We start from the raw sequence: 13,390 nt of genomic DNA, 5'->3' as shown, positions 1-13,390 counted from the left end.
CTTTGGGGATTCTGGTGGACAAAAAGCTCAACATGAGCCAGCAGTGTGTTCTTGCAGCCTAAACTGCTGCTGTGTCCCAGGCTGCATCAACAAAAGCAAGGCCAGCAGGCCAAGGGAGGTGATTGTGCCCCTCTGCAGCCCCACTTAAGAGTCCTGCATACAGGTCTGGGGCCTGCCCCAGTGCAAGAATGATGCAGACTTCTTATAGTGGGGTCCAGAGGAGGGCCACGAAGGTGCTCAGAAGGCTGGAACAAGCACCTCTGCTATGAAGAAAGGCTGAGAGAACTGAGGATATTCAGCCTGGAGAAGACAAGGCTCCAAGGAGAATTCATTGCAGCCTTCCAGTACTTAAAGGGGACATATAAGCCATGTTCCAGGTGTAAATAGATCAACTGATGCATTTCCTAAATGACAGAGCAATGAGGTCAGCAATATGGGATAATGAAGTCTGCTTCATGCGAGATATTTCACAACAGCCTTATGGTTGTGGAGCTTCTCAGGTGTCAGATTTCTTACTGCTCTGGAATGACTGCAACAGCTGATGCTATCCTAGCAGTGAAAAAACCCAAACCACTGTCCCTTCAGCAAATCATTTCAAGCCTAGAAGAGGCAGCTCCATGTGACAAAAGTTAACTTTCTGACCTAGATCGGATGCATCAGTAGCTTTCACCCATCTTCTAATCTACTTTTAGCCTGTGGAAGCCAGAAGGAACTACAAGCGCACATGCTTATGAATTCTAGACATAGCGTACCAAGAGGTCTGCATTCACTTAGTCAATTCTCTCACAACAGTAACCCACAAGCATGTCGTTCTACAGTCTGCTGCAGAAGTGCCATAAACGCAGCTGAACTGGAGAGACTTCCTTCATCTGGGGGCCAAAATGTCAGAAACAGAGCTCCTGGTAACAGTGTACCCTATAACATCGAACTAACCTGGACTAGTACATGGCAAATACCTCGTCTGATTCCAGATACTGCTGCTGCAGCCACAATGCATTGAATACGTGCATACAAGCACTATTAAATCAACACAATCACATTCAGCATTATCAGATTAGTGAAAGCACTGCCTACTATTACGTTAAGAGTTTTCAGTGAGTTGCAGAAATGATAATGGGCACATTTGGATAGATCTGAGGAAAAGGTTTGGGATAAAATGACACCACAAAATGCAGACCATGGCCCTAGTATTAAATTTAGTATCAGCTTCCTTGAAGTAGTACCACAGGACAAAAAAAGAGCTTATCAGGTTAAATGAACATTTTTGTTTCAGAAGCTTCAATTAGTATAGATTGAGTAACAAAAGAAAAAAAAAGGCAAACTGCTTTTAAAGCAGATTAACAAATTGCTTGACAAAGCAACAAATGCACCCTACAGTGGACCTACAAGCAACAAAGTTTTCTGCAGAGGAACAGAGCTTGCATTACTGCGGTGACAACACAGCATTACTCAATGCAAACTTTGTCTTCTTGCATCTAACCTGGTTGCACAGCACTGAATTCAGTTTTGTCCTTAACCATTTTTAGTCCACTAAATACTACAATACGTAATACACAAACCCAGCTTTCCTTCTGTCAGCGCTTACAGACCTAATTTTAATAGGAACCAGCAGATAGGAAAAAGGGATTTGTGTTAAGTTACAAGTTTACACAGCAGCTCACGTGAATGCATTGCAGATGCTAGCCTTTTATTCCAATCCACATTTATCCTCGAATATTTTGGTGCGCTCCCTCCACTCCCCCACCCCAAGCTGATTCATTATCCTTGTTCTCTTGAACTCCTCGTTCTTTGGAACTGCTTATATATGAGGGAACATGAAGGGTAGTTCAAGATTGTCTCCTACAAAAGAAAATACAGTATTACTTTAGTCTGGGGTTGACAATGGCAATTGCTACTTAAAAGAAAAAAAAAAGACTTGTTCATTAAAATATTTTTTGACATTCTCCAGTGAATTAAAGATAGGTTGGTTTGTTTTTTGTCTTTTTTTTTTTTTTAAGCAGATTGTACCATGGGGCCAAAGTGACCTGCTACATAGCACCACCTCTATAGGGAACCCTTTGACTCTCTCCCACTGCATGGCACTGAGCACGCACAACATATGCAAAATGCATACAACCACATACTGTTCATTTCAGTTCTTACATACGAAGAGTGTTAGGAACTCTTTGGAAATCCATTTGGGCCATGTACATGCAGGGCTGCTTCTGAGACACGCCTGTTCCCAAGACCACATATTCAGAATACTATTCGATTGCATCTTTGCATCTACTTATCACTTTCCTTGCATGCCAGGGCGCACACACACAGAAAAGTGGTCTTAGATATGTGGGATGCACGCACAATGTGACTGGAGTGGGACAGTACCTGTAGGCTTCTCTGCATTGCTCTGGAAAATGCAAGGAAGAACTTATACAAAAAAAAAAACACCACACCTGTCTCTACTGCTAAAAATGACAGGAAAGTGGGGCAAATTGAGAAAATTAACAAGACACCTTTTCCCAGAGATAACAGACAAAACTGTCTGAGTAATTCTTCTCTATGTAACTGAGGAGATTCCAGAAACTCAAAAAGATCCCATCTTCAGGAAGTTGTGGAAAGTCCCATGTAGAAATACATATTAAGGTCTGCACCAGTCACTTTGAGCTATTGGACCTCAAATCATCTTAAACCTTCTCATTACCTATTTGTTTTCTTGTTTATGAAGAACGTGACACCTTTCTGCATTTTTTTTTTAATTCCCTCTACTCAGTTAATATATTTAGCTTGCTAAGACCTCCTACATTTTCCACATTCTTATACTTCAGATATTGAATAGATGTTTTACTTCAGGGACAGGTCATAAACATGAAAAATGGTACTTGAGACCTGCTAAGCTCATAAAATTGTGAAAGGAAATTCCAATAATCAGAGAAAGGCAAGCTAAGGGAGACATACGTAACACACTGCAGGAAAAAAAAAAAAAAAAAAAGAGCTAATACTGCCTCTACTTAGAGGCAATCTGTACCACTAAAAGCTAAGAAGAGGTATTATTTAGATATGCTATCTTCATTGCAGCTAAAGCATACCCATCTTAGACCAGGACGTTAATGCAAGAGCAACACATTTACAAACTGAATTTCTCAGAAGGGAGTGAAAGGACCTCAGCTTTGTGCACAAGTAGATGAGCTTTCGTTCTTTCTAATGTCTCATTCAACAACTATCCACTGGGATATTAAAAAACTATTAGTGATGCATTTTAGGTACGAGGCATTCACTTCCAAATGTCATTGGTTAAATTAATGCAAGTAAAAGTATACAAGGCGACACAAAGCTATAACCCTTCTGAGTGTAGACTTAGCCAGTTCAGCAAATCACTTAAAGATTATACGTGGGAACAGCCATCAGAGGCACATGCTTTAGAGCAGAGCAGCCATTTCATTACTTTTAGGTGAGAGGTTCTGTAAAACATAGCACAAAAAGCATAGCATTTTTAAGCACAAAAAACAAACAAAAAAAACTCTAAATCTGTCATTGTCAAGCTATTTATTCAGAGGGACTTTCCTAATGCCATGTAGTGTCCTGATGTTACCTGATAGTGTTGAGGAACAAAACTGCGTCCTCCCTAAACTACTTGTTTAAACAAGTGCATCTTCGGTGTTATACAAAGATACCATCTAAACATATGCAAGTGTCCAAAGTGGAAAAAACACAGTGAGGCCACATGAGCACACAATCACAACAGCACGTAATGGATTGCCCCATGTTGAGTTCTGCAACTGTGGGGCCCGCATGCCATCTACTGGACAATTTTGTACTTTCTCTTACCATCTTTTTACCAGCCCATAGGTGCTAGGCTGCCGTGGGAATGTACACCCTCAAGATGTCTACACGTGGGCAAGTATCTTTTAATTAACCATAGTGTGATTGAAAACACTGTATAGTGTTGCATGGCATGCCTTGTCACAGGCAGGTATGTATTTAAAAACTGCCTGTATGTGCTTGCTCAACGTTTCAGTATTACAAAAATTCTCCTGCATAAACTGGAAGTGACAATGGGTTATCATCCAGTTTTGCTCCTACTGTTTTCACTTATTCAATGAATGAATTATTCCTTCCCCTACACTTTTCATTCATTTCCTAAAGACACCAACCTCAGGGCCATTGTGTAGTAATGAGATCCAACAATAAACCAGAGGTATTATCCTTCTATTAACTTAACTGGTATGGGTGGGAGAAGAGAAAAGCAGAGACACGTTTCACACAACTAAAACCTTGTAGTTTCTCTTTCCCCACATATTATAAACGCCAAAGGTTGTACAAGTTTATAAGGCCTTTTATTTTTATATCTTGAAATTAGTGCGGCTGCTGCAACATTACCACTGGAATTGCTAACACCATCCACCCCTTGGGAGCTCCAGGACTCCGGTTTCTTGCTCTTAGTACATGTGTCTGGGCTCCAGGACACTTGCTTCAAAATGAGTGTCTGGTATTGCCATCGTACATGAAGAACTCTGGTGTGCAGCATCAGGTAATACAAATAATATTTAGCAAACTTAAATAGTCCTATGACAATATAAACATATGCCATGCGATCTGCAACATTTCTGCTGCAGACACTGGGGGATTGGTACTGGCAAATATAATTCTAAGCCTAGCAGGGAAGTATACAGGTGAAAAACGGAATCTGTTTGTAGCATATTCTATTTGCTTGATGAACAAGATGCAAGATACAGGGAAAAAAATACTAGAATTCATGAAATAATGTAGTAAGTACAAATAATAACCGGGACACGGTGCTCAGAGCATATTTCAGTACTTTTCTGAAAATGGTAGTCATTGTTTGACTTTCACAGTCAGTGAAACATGGCAAAATAATACAGTAATGTCTGGGAAAGAGTGAGAGAATGGGTGATTACTTTGAGAAAATATGCAGAAAATTAAAGCTGCTTCCTTCCCAAAAATGGCTTGGGTACATAGAGCATAAATTAGAGGAAGCAGTTAAGCAGCAAAGCTGGTAAGAGGAGAGCTTCAATGCTGAAGGAAGGCAAAAAAAATTCAAAGGTGAAAATGTCATGAAGGAGAAAAACATGGAATGAACTCAGTTTCTGGTGAGTAAGGTGAGGTTACCTATGTAAGTCACAGAAGAACATTTGTGTCTTTACAGAAAAGATAATTTAGTAAGCATAAGGGCAATTAATTACCTTTATCCAAGCATTAATCTGAGATAATTTAACGGTAAAGAAATCCTAAGCATAATTGCAGTAAGTATGTTGTGCCATCACATCCACTGGAACCAGCAGGGCAGGGCACCATAGTTTTGAGCCATACACAAATGCAAAGCTTTAAGAGGAGCCCTGATGCATGCACTGTCTCTCATTGGTCTGTCTACATGCAACATACCTTGTGCTTTCTAGAAAGCATTAGGCCTTACAGCACATGTGAAGAAAGCTTTTCATGCATGCAGTAAATCCAGTGATTGGGGCCACACCAAGCCTTACTGCACATTTGCAGAAAGATAAAACAGCATTTGCATCGCAAGTCTGCTGCTTCCTTCAAGCACTGAACACAGAAAGCAACTAAATACACACGTTCATATTTCCTTGTAAAAAGAGAGACCTCTCCCCATACTTCTGCTGAAGAGGAAAGCCATGCGTAAGGAACAAGAGCCACCATATCCAAAGAAGACAGCAAACACTGTCTTTGACATGGAGTCTGACCATCCAGCTTGCTAAACAATTTAAGGCTATTGGTCATCATCAATATATTTATATATTTAGTTTTATAAGCTTATTATAGACCTTGCCAGGGTTTTGAGGGAACAAACCTCAACTGAAAAATGGAACAAAAACACTTTTACATCATCAGGTTTTAATCACACCATTAAAAGACTAAAAACTACACACACCCTGTCTTTTTTTTTTCAGTAAAGGTAATGTGTGCACCATCATTAGCAAGTGGAGTAAATTAGTAATTAGTAAAGCTGAGGTCAGCCAAGGAGGACAAAGTAACTGATTTCAGAGAAAATGTTAAAGGATTAAAAGTTAGGTTAAAAGTATAACACCTCAGGTCATTATGCAGGAAGTTTTGTTTGTGTGTTTGTACAAGCACATACCAGACAGTGGAATAGAGCTGAATGTCCAAAAACAAAGCAGGTGCTTAATGTTAATACCTTAAGACCAGTTCCAGATTCCTATTACTGTAAAACTGTTTCTGCCAATTGCTATTCTGTAAGACCCTTCTCGTTTCTTGAAGTCATATGGCTAACACAAAGCTCTGCAACATAATTATGCTCTCAAATATATTTTTAAACTACAAACCCCATGCAGTGCAGAACACTACAGATTGGTAGTTATTGGTACTTTAAACATATAAGTGTTTAAATGTTTAAACGTACAAATCCATCTTAAGAAGTGTAAGGCAGAACGTATTGGTTTTGGTATCCTGTGTTTCACTAAACAAACACATTACTCCACCATATACCGCACATGGAGAACACCATGCTGGTTATTGGTTTTGTGCTCTCATAGCTGGAATGTGTGTATAAAAGTAAGTTTAGCAAGACATTTATATTGCTGCTAGTAACAATTGGTAGAGATCCAGAGCTTTTGTATGTTCTCTTGAGACTTTCTCAACAGGCAGGATCCTGGGCTACCTTATGGAAAACATGTTGTACTAGAAAAACCCTTTATGCAAATTCAACACATTTATCCAAGTTCCTCTCTGTACTCAAATATTGTGTCCATCACAAAATAAATTTCCTGCAGATGAGAACTATGATATACTTTGTAGTAATGACTTAAGTATATGCTTACAAGTATTAGAGACTTAAATACTACTTCTATCAAAATGAAGTTTTCTGAATAATGACATCACTGATGTAATTCACAGCCCTTACAAGACGTGAATATATTGACATGTACTTTACACAGCAGGATTAAACTCAACTATATCTATTATGAAAATGGATGTCTGGTTATTTATTTCAAAATACTAAAAACTGCCTAATGCTTAACCAGCGATTTTTTACTTTGTTTTGCAATAAAATTGCAAATAAATTGCAATAAAATTGCAAAACAACGATTATTAACCCCTAGGCTAACAGTCAAGACAGCAGACACTATGCAAAGATGTACTCTTCACACACAAAATGAAAGATCACTGGCAAGTGGACGCAAGATGCAGTTCCACCCAGAACTGCCATCAGAAGGGAGAGGTCCTCCTCAGCCTCCCTCCGGCCACCACCCTGCTTGTGTTACCCCCAGCCATCCCCCGGCACACAGCAGAGCCTCTGCAAGCCTCTACTCACTAAAGCAACAAAACCCAAACAACCTTTCTGCTAGATTTGTTTTCTGACATTTTTGCCAGCTCCATCAGCCAGCAAGTGCTGAGGGTAGCAGAAGGGCATAAAGGCAGAAGCACAAATTCTTCCCTTTAGCACTGACACACAACTGCCTTTTGAGGAGCTTTTAGCTGCCTACTGCTTGTTTATACTTCACTCATTTAGTATCAGGCTAAACCAGAGCGCGCAGCTCCTAGATCTCTACTCAGACACCAGTGAAGACCTAACACAAGTTCTGATCATTTTGCACTGGAAGCCACTTGCATTTAATTCACATGCCACATAAAAAACATATAGGTGCACCGCTCTGAGAGCACTCAGAAGCTCAGCCACACCAGGACAACCAACAACATTAGATGGATGAAGTCAACCATTACTTTTTAAAAATATTCTAAAGCAACAAAAAGCTGAAAGTCTGATCCAGCAAAGCACCAAGGAGGCACTTAAATTTAAGCCAAGAAGATAGAGGTACGTATGCGTGCTTTGCAGAATCCAGACCTAAATGGTTTAGGTGAAAGGCACCTGGAGATACCTGAATCTGATATCTAGGGAATAAACCTGTTACAAACACTGTAGCAGTTTTGCTCTGGTAGATCGTTTTCATTATTTTGTCATGGCACCAGAAGAAAAACAACTACAGTTTGTTTTTCCATGCACAGTTAGTTCTGTAATCAACTTCCACAGCATGCTTGAGCAACAAAATTAAACACTCACGTTGCGGAACTCCATAATAATTTAGCTCTAAATGCTTCCCTAAGCCTATAGGTTACATTTCACATTTGATACAAATAAGTACCTAGAAACCATCATTTACTTGTTTTCTATTTATATATAGTAGTGTCCAAGAAAGAAAATGCAGTCTAATGCAGACTATCACTTCAGATGCTACTACAGAAAGAGTGGCACAGAAAAATCATCATGCCTTAATTTATTTTCATATTAAATGTATTGAAAAGTAGTAAACATCTAAATATTGTTAATGGTTCTTATAAATATATATAAACACACATTATGGAATAGGTCATGCAATTAACTTCAACATTTGTAACCATTGTCTTTGTATGTTCTTACCTACACAGAAACACAGTTCTTCAAGACCATGCTTGTTCTTTTTGTTTGTTTGTTTTAAAAACAATGCCATAGTTTAAGAGGCAAGCATAGGGGAAAGGTTTTTCTTCCCCATTCTTTTCTGAAAGGGTTGCATGACCTTTGTATATCAACTTCAGAAGAACACATTCTTTCTAAGAACTCAACTGAACAATAGAGCAAAACCATGCTACTACCCATGCTCTTAACCAGGGACCTCAGGTTTTCACACGAGCAAAAGCAAACATTGTACGTGCACTACCTCGGCACTAGCATATTAGTACAATTTTATTTCAAAACTGACATAGTGGAAATAGCAGCTAGAAGTTAAAATCAACACTATATACCCCTTCGTTCATAAGGCATAGCTTTTCTTTCCAGTGGTTCCACACATGGAAAGGGCAATTCGAATGACAACTGTGCCTAACAAGTATATAACACTATATAGAAATGAAATACAAGTCATAGATAAAAATAAAGAACTAGGAAAATTTTTAAAATTAGAGGGCTTCTAGAGGGATTCCAGGACAGTAATAACCATATAAAATAAGAGGAAGATGCAAAAAGCATATTTAGCAATACTGATGTTATGTTCAATAAATCCATAGTTCCTTACTAACCACATGCAGTACAGTATTTGTTAGGTTTCTGAATCCAAATATAGTAAAAAAAAAAAAAAAAAAAAAATATCTAAGAATCTACATAAGCGTCCATTCAATAGAAAGGCTACAAATACAATTTAAACAATCATTTAACCAAGTTTTGGCATCGCCTTGATCTACCAGATAGATCTAGTATGGACTTGCCTTATGCAAATTTGTCATTTAAGTTTTAAAAAGCACCCAGTCAGGAAGCTGAATAAATGAGTTGAGCCAAAATCACCAGAGGCAGAAACTGTTACCACAAATTCTTCTTGGATGACAACAAAATTGTAAACCTAAAAGGCAAAACGTGGAGCTCTTGTCCTTTTAAAAACTGTGTACAAAAACAATGAATGCTATTTTATGAAAACATCTTTGGTTACTGAACATTTTATAGTTATCTTTCTCCTTTGCAAACAGGCATATCTAAAACACACTAATCAAAACATCACAAAAATAGAAAAAAACAACCAAACATCCCCAAAGCATGACATTTGAAATTCTGAAGGTGTAATATTATTACGGCAAATGACCACAGAATTGATTGCAACTGCAGTATCGATTGTTTCAGTTAATGGCTATTTGCTTTAAAAATGAACTAAAGGCATACTATTTTTCTTTTCAGTTTCTTCCATGTGCTTAAACATGTTTTTAAGCTTTGTCTCTTGTAAACAATTATCCACTATGAATCAAGTAAGTGCACAATACTCATTATTTTAAAGGCTCAGTTGTAAGCACAAGCCACGTCAACAAATAACATGGGCAGCAGGATGTTCCCAAGCCTCCCATTTAGCATAAAATGCTTTAATACTTACTGCTGTTCTCATATGCTCTGCATACACATTCCCTTTACATATTTCAGATATCTAATACATATCCCAGGATAACATACATTCCAATTATTACTTTAACAGAAATGGCAAAACTAACTCTTTCACCAAATTTTCATTTTATTTGCAAAAAAAAATACAAGTCAAATCACAGAACCAAGTGCTTAGATCTTACACCACCAGGAGAGGACTGTACTACTCTGATTTTATTATGTGATTCTTAGGATGCAGCCTGTTATGGATAAAAGCAAAAATTATATGGAAAAACTGTAGTTCTTCCAAACGAGTTTTTACAACAGCCTACAGCAGGCTTTAAGGAAATCTAATACTGGACAGACTTACCAGCTCACTAATAATTAACCACTGAACAAAATATCACATTGTAATAAATATGCAAAGCCTCATGCCAGTCTAATTTCTAACTAAAATCCAGTTCTCGTTGCCGGGTGGGAGACTGACAATCAGCCTCTCACCCAGCAATGAACTCAGCAGGCCTGTCCCTCCCTGCTGGCACACCGAACACTTGTCTCATTCCAGAGACCAGGGGCTCTGAGAACTGCTGTTAAGAGCTGAACTCTGCGCTGGTTACTCTGCCTGCATGTTTCTGCTGTACGTCCAAAGGATTTGGACTGATTTTTGAAGGAATCTGAGGCCACTGTTTAAACCCCCTAAACCTGGATCAGCAGGGGTCTCTGCTCACCCTGTAAAGCCACTTGCCCAGCTGTATAGATTGAACAACCGAGCCAAGAAACAAGATTGTCTGGAAACACCAAACAGAAATTAATCAAGCTTTGCATTGACTTGAGCAGCATAAAAACACAGATGAGAGGGAGCAGGAAGTAACAAGAGAGAAACTGCAACCTCATGAGGAAAAAACAAACAAAACTCAAAAAAAAACACAAAACAAGGGGGAATTCCCAGGTACTTGTTCCAAAGCACTATTAGACACCCAGAGGAGGAGGTCTGGAGACCATGGAGGGTACTGGCCCAGGTTCTACAGTGGCAGAGCTGCAGGAAGAAAAGTCTAAAAAAGCAGGACCATGAAGATCCCATGCTCTTTAAAAATAATAATAATACAAAAACATCAGAGGTCCCTGCCTGTGCCATAACACTGTTTTTAGGAAGCTGAGAAGTGCATTTCCATTGAGCACATGATCCTAGTAACTATGTAACATAAAAGGAAAAACCTCTTTGTTTCTTAAATGTGCTTTTCATCTTTGAACACAGTCCGAGCCAGCCTTCAATTTTCTTTTTTGGTAAACTTTAACAAAGGTTGGTTCTACAACCACTTTATGAGCATGCAACACAATTAAGCACACCATTTTGTGGACTCTGGAACTTACCTCATCTGCCCCCCTTCCCCCCCCCCCAACTCGTGCAGATTCTCTGACATGCTAGTAGTGGTACAGTTAAGCTCACACCACAGTCGATAAACTGGAAATGCGAATTTGTTGAGCCTCCTTTGTCTACTCACCTATTTCCATGAAGCTCATGGAAAATTAACTTGAACTGTTTCTGCTCTGCAAAATTTAACTGAAAGCAGCCAAGAAATTCAAGATGTCTAGAGTGTTGGTAGGGGGAGGCTAACAGAAAGGATACTGTGGGAAAACCCAGCTGAAATAAATGTGTGTTCCCTCACCAAAAACATCATCAGCTCATTTGCAGTTATGTATTTAATAGGTCATACAGTTACACACTCAGCAGATGAAGATATGTAAATAGTTTGACTCTGATTTCTCTTCTCAACTAGCTAGCCCCATACAAATACATTCCGTTAGCAGAGCTACTGCGTGCAGTTTTAGGATTCAGGCTTCTTTCCTCTCTTGGCTCTGCCCACAGTTTCCATCTCGTCTCTCCTCACACCTGGCAGCTCCTACCAGAGCACTTACTAGCCAGCAGAGGCTGTGAAAATGAGAAATGGGAGAGCAAGCAGCAGCAGTTCTGTAGCGTGCATTCCCCTCCCTCCCCCAGCTATCACAAGGCTCCTCTGGCTGTCTGCTGCCTTCCCCACCGAGCTGCTGACAGCAGCCGATGAGCTGGAGGAGGCTGCGAGGAGCAGCAAGTCGGCTGGACACATCGATGACAGGAACAGAAGCAGCTACCAAGGAAGTTCACAGCTTCAGCCCCCATCAACCTCCTCATGAAAGAGCAGCATTGCCACAAAAGCTTCTTGAACAAAATGCTAGATTTTCAGCTCTTCAGCCTCTGTGGGACATTAGGCAAATGAAGATATACTCAGCACATCAGATTCCATACATTATAAGGACCCATACATTGTTCTAGCATCGTTTTTGGAGAGGAACCAATTAAACACAAATGGAAGTGAAATCACAGTTCTTCAACTAAACACTGCACTCCAAATAGCTAAAAACCTCCTTCCTTCAACAGTTTTACTTCTTTTCCAAAACATTTCAACAGTATAAATTGTTTATACTTCAGAGGCAAGTGCATACAATGGGTATAGAGAACTTGTTTCAACCACGGTAGAGAAATAATTACCATGAACTTTCTACCTCCCACCTGCAATTCCTGCCTGAAAGAAACAATTGCAAAGCAAAACAGTGATTTAGCTGAATGGTTGCATTTTGGCACTGTGATTCAACAACCTACAAAGTACTCACCTGAAAGAATCCTTACACATTCTTAATCACCAACAAAACTGATAACAATAAAAAACAAGAAAAGGAACTTGTAATTTCCTAGTCCTGAAGCTGTTCAACCTGGTACCTCTGGAGTTAGTTATTTTTTCCTCTAAAAGCATAAGTCCTTTCCTTCCATTCTCTACTGGGATATATATATATATATATGTAGCAAAAGTAAATAGAGATAATATTTCACACCTACAATGCGTAGCTGAAACAAAGTTTCATGGTAGCAGAGCAACAGCCCTATTACTAAGTGAGCTTGGCACTAGATTTGTGTTTTAGCTCCTGCTTTTAGACATCGATTTCTGTGCATCTTACACTGAATCTTCCAGGAAAACTTAGATTCAGTCACAATGGTGCTGGCTCCAGTTCAGGAATATATTCCCTGTTCTAGGGAACAATTTGTCAGGTGCTATAGTCCAACAAAAAGTATAGATATTCTCAGGTGCCTTCTTGAAAGAGAGTCAAAAGCAAGAAAAACTGCACAGTATTAGTATTAATTAGGTAGTCATTTTATTCCACTGTTTCTGCCAGGGAGCAGAGAAAGCAGGTATTTTTATTGAGGATGCTGCAGCAGAAGAGGAGAAAGCAGCACAAAACCCAACCCACTTATTATACAAGCATAACACTAAGCAAACACTACTCCTGGCCCTGAGTAGTTCTTAAGAAAGCAAGAGAGTAAATTTTGATCACAAAATTCAGGTTTTTCTTTCTTTTTTCTTTTTGCTTTTTTTTAAAAAAGTAGTTCTGAAGGAGCATTTATCCTGTAATTTTCAAGAGACAGTCCTGCAAGAATGCTTGCAGTTCTGTAGTTGACAGTCCGCACTCAGCTTCCTTTAGGCAAGTGGTCACAGCCATTAAAACTACACA

The 13,390-nt window shown here is 39.2% G+C and overlaps 1 protein-coding gene across 2 annotated transcripts in view; it reads right to left on the bottom strand.

Moving 5' to 3' along the window:
* ANK3 (ankyrin 3) overlaps window positions 1-13,390 on the bottom strand; it is a 365,999-nt gene that overhangs the window by 335,806 nt on the left and 16,803 nt on the right. The window lies entirely within an intron of this gene.

Source organism: Anser cygnoides, chromosome 7, assembly GCF_040182565.1.
Source record: "Anser cygnoides isolate HZ-2024a breed goose chromosome 7, Taihu_goose_T2T_genome, whole genome shotgun sequence".
In the NCBI taxonomy this organism is placed as follows: domain Eukaryota; kingdom Metazoa; phylum Chordata; class Aves; order Anseriformes; family Anatidae; genus Anser; species Anser cygnoides.
The sequence above is the reverse complement of the archived record's forward strand: the minus strand, read 5'-3'. Positions and strand labels throughout refer to the sequence as shown.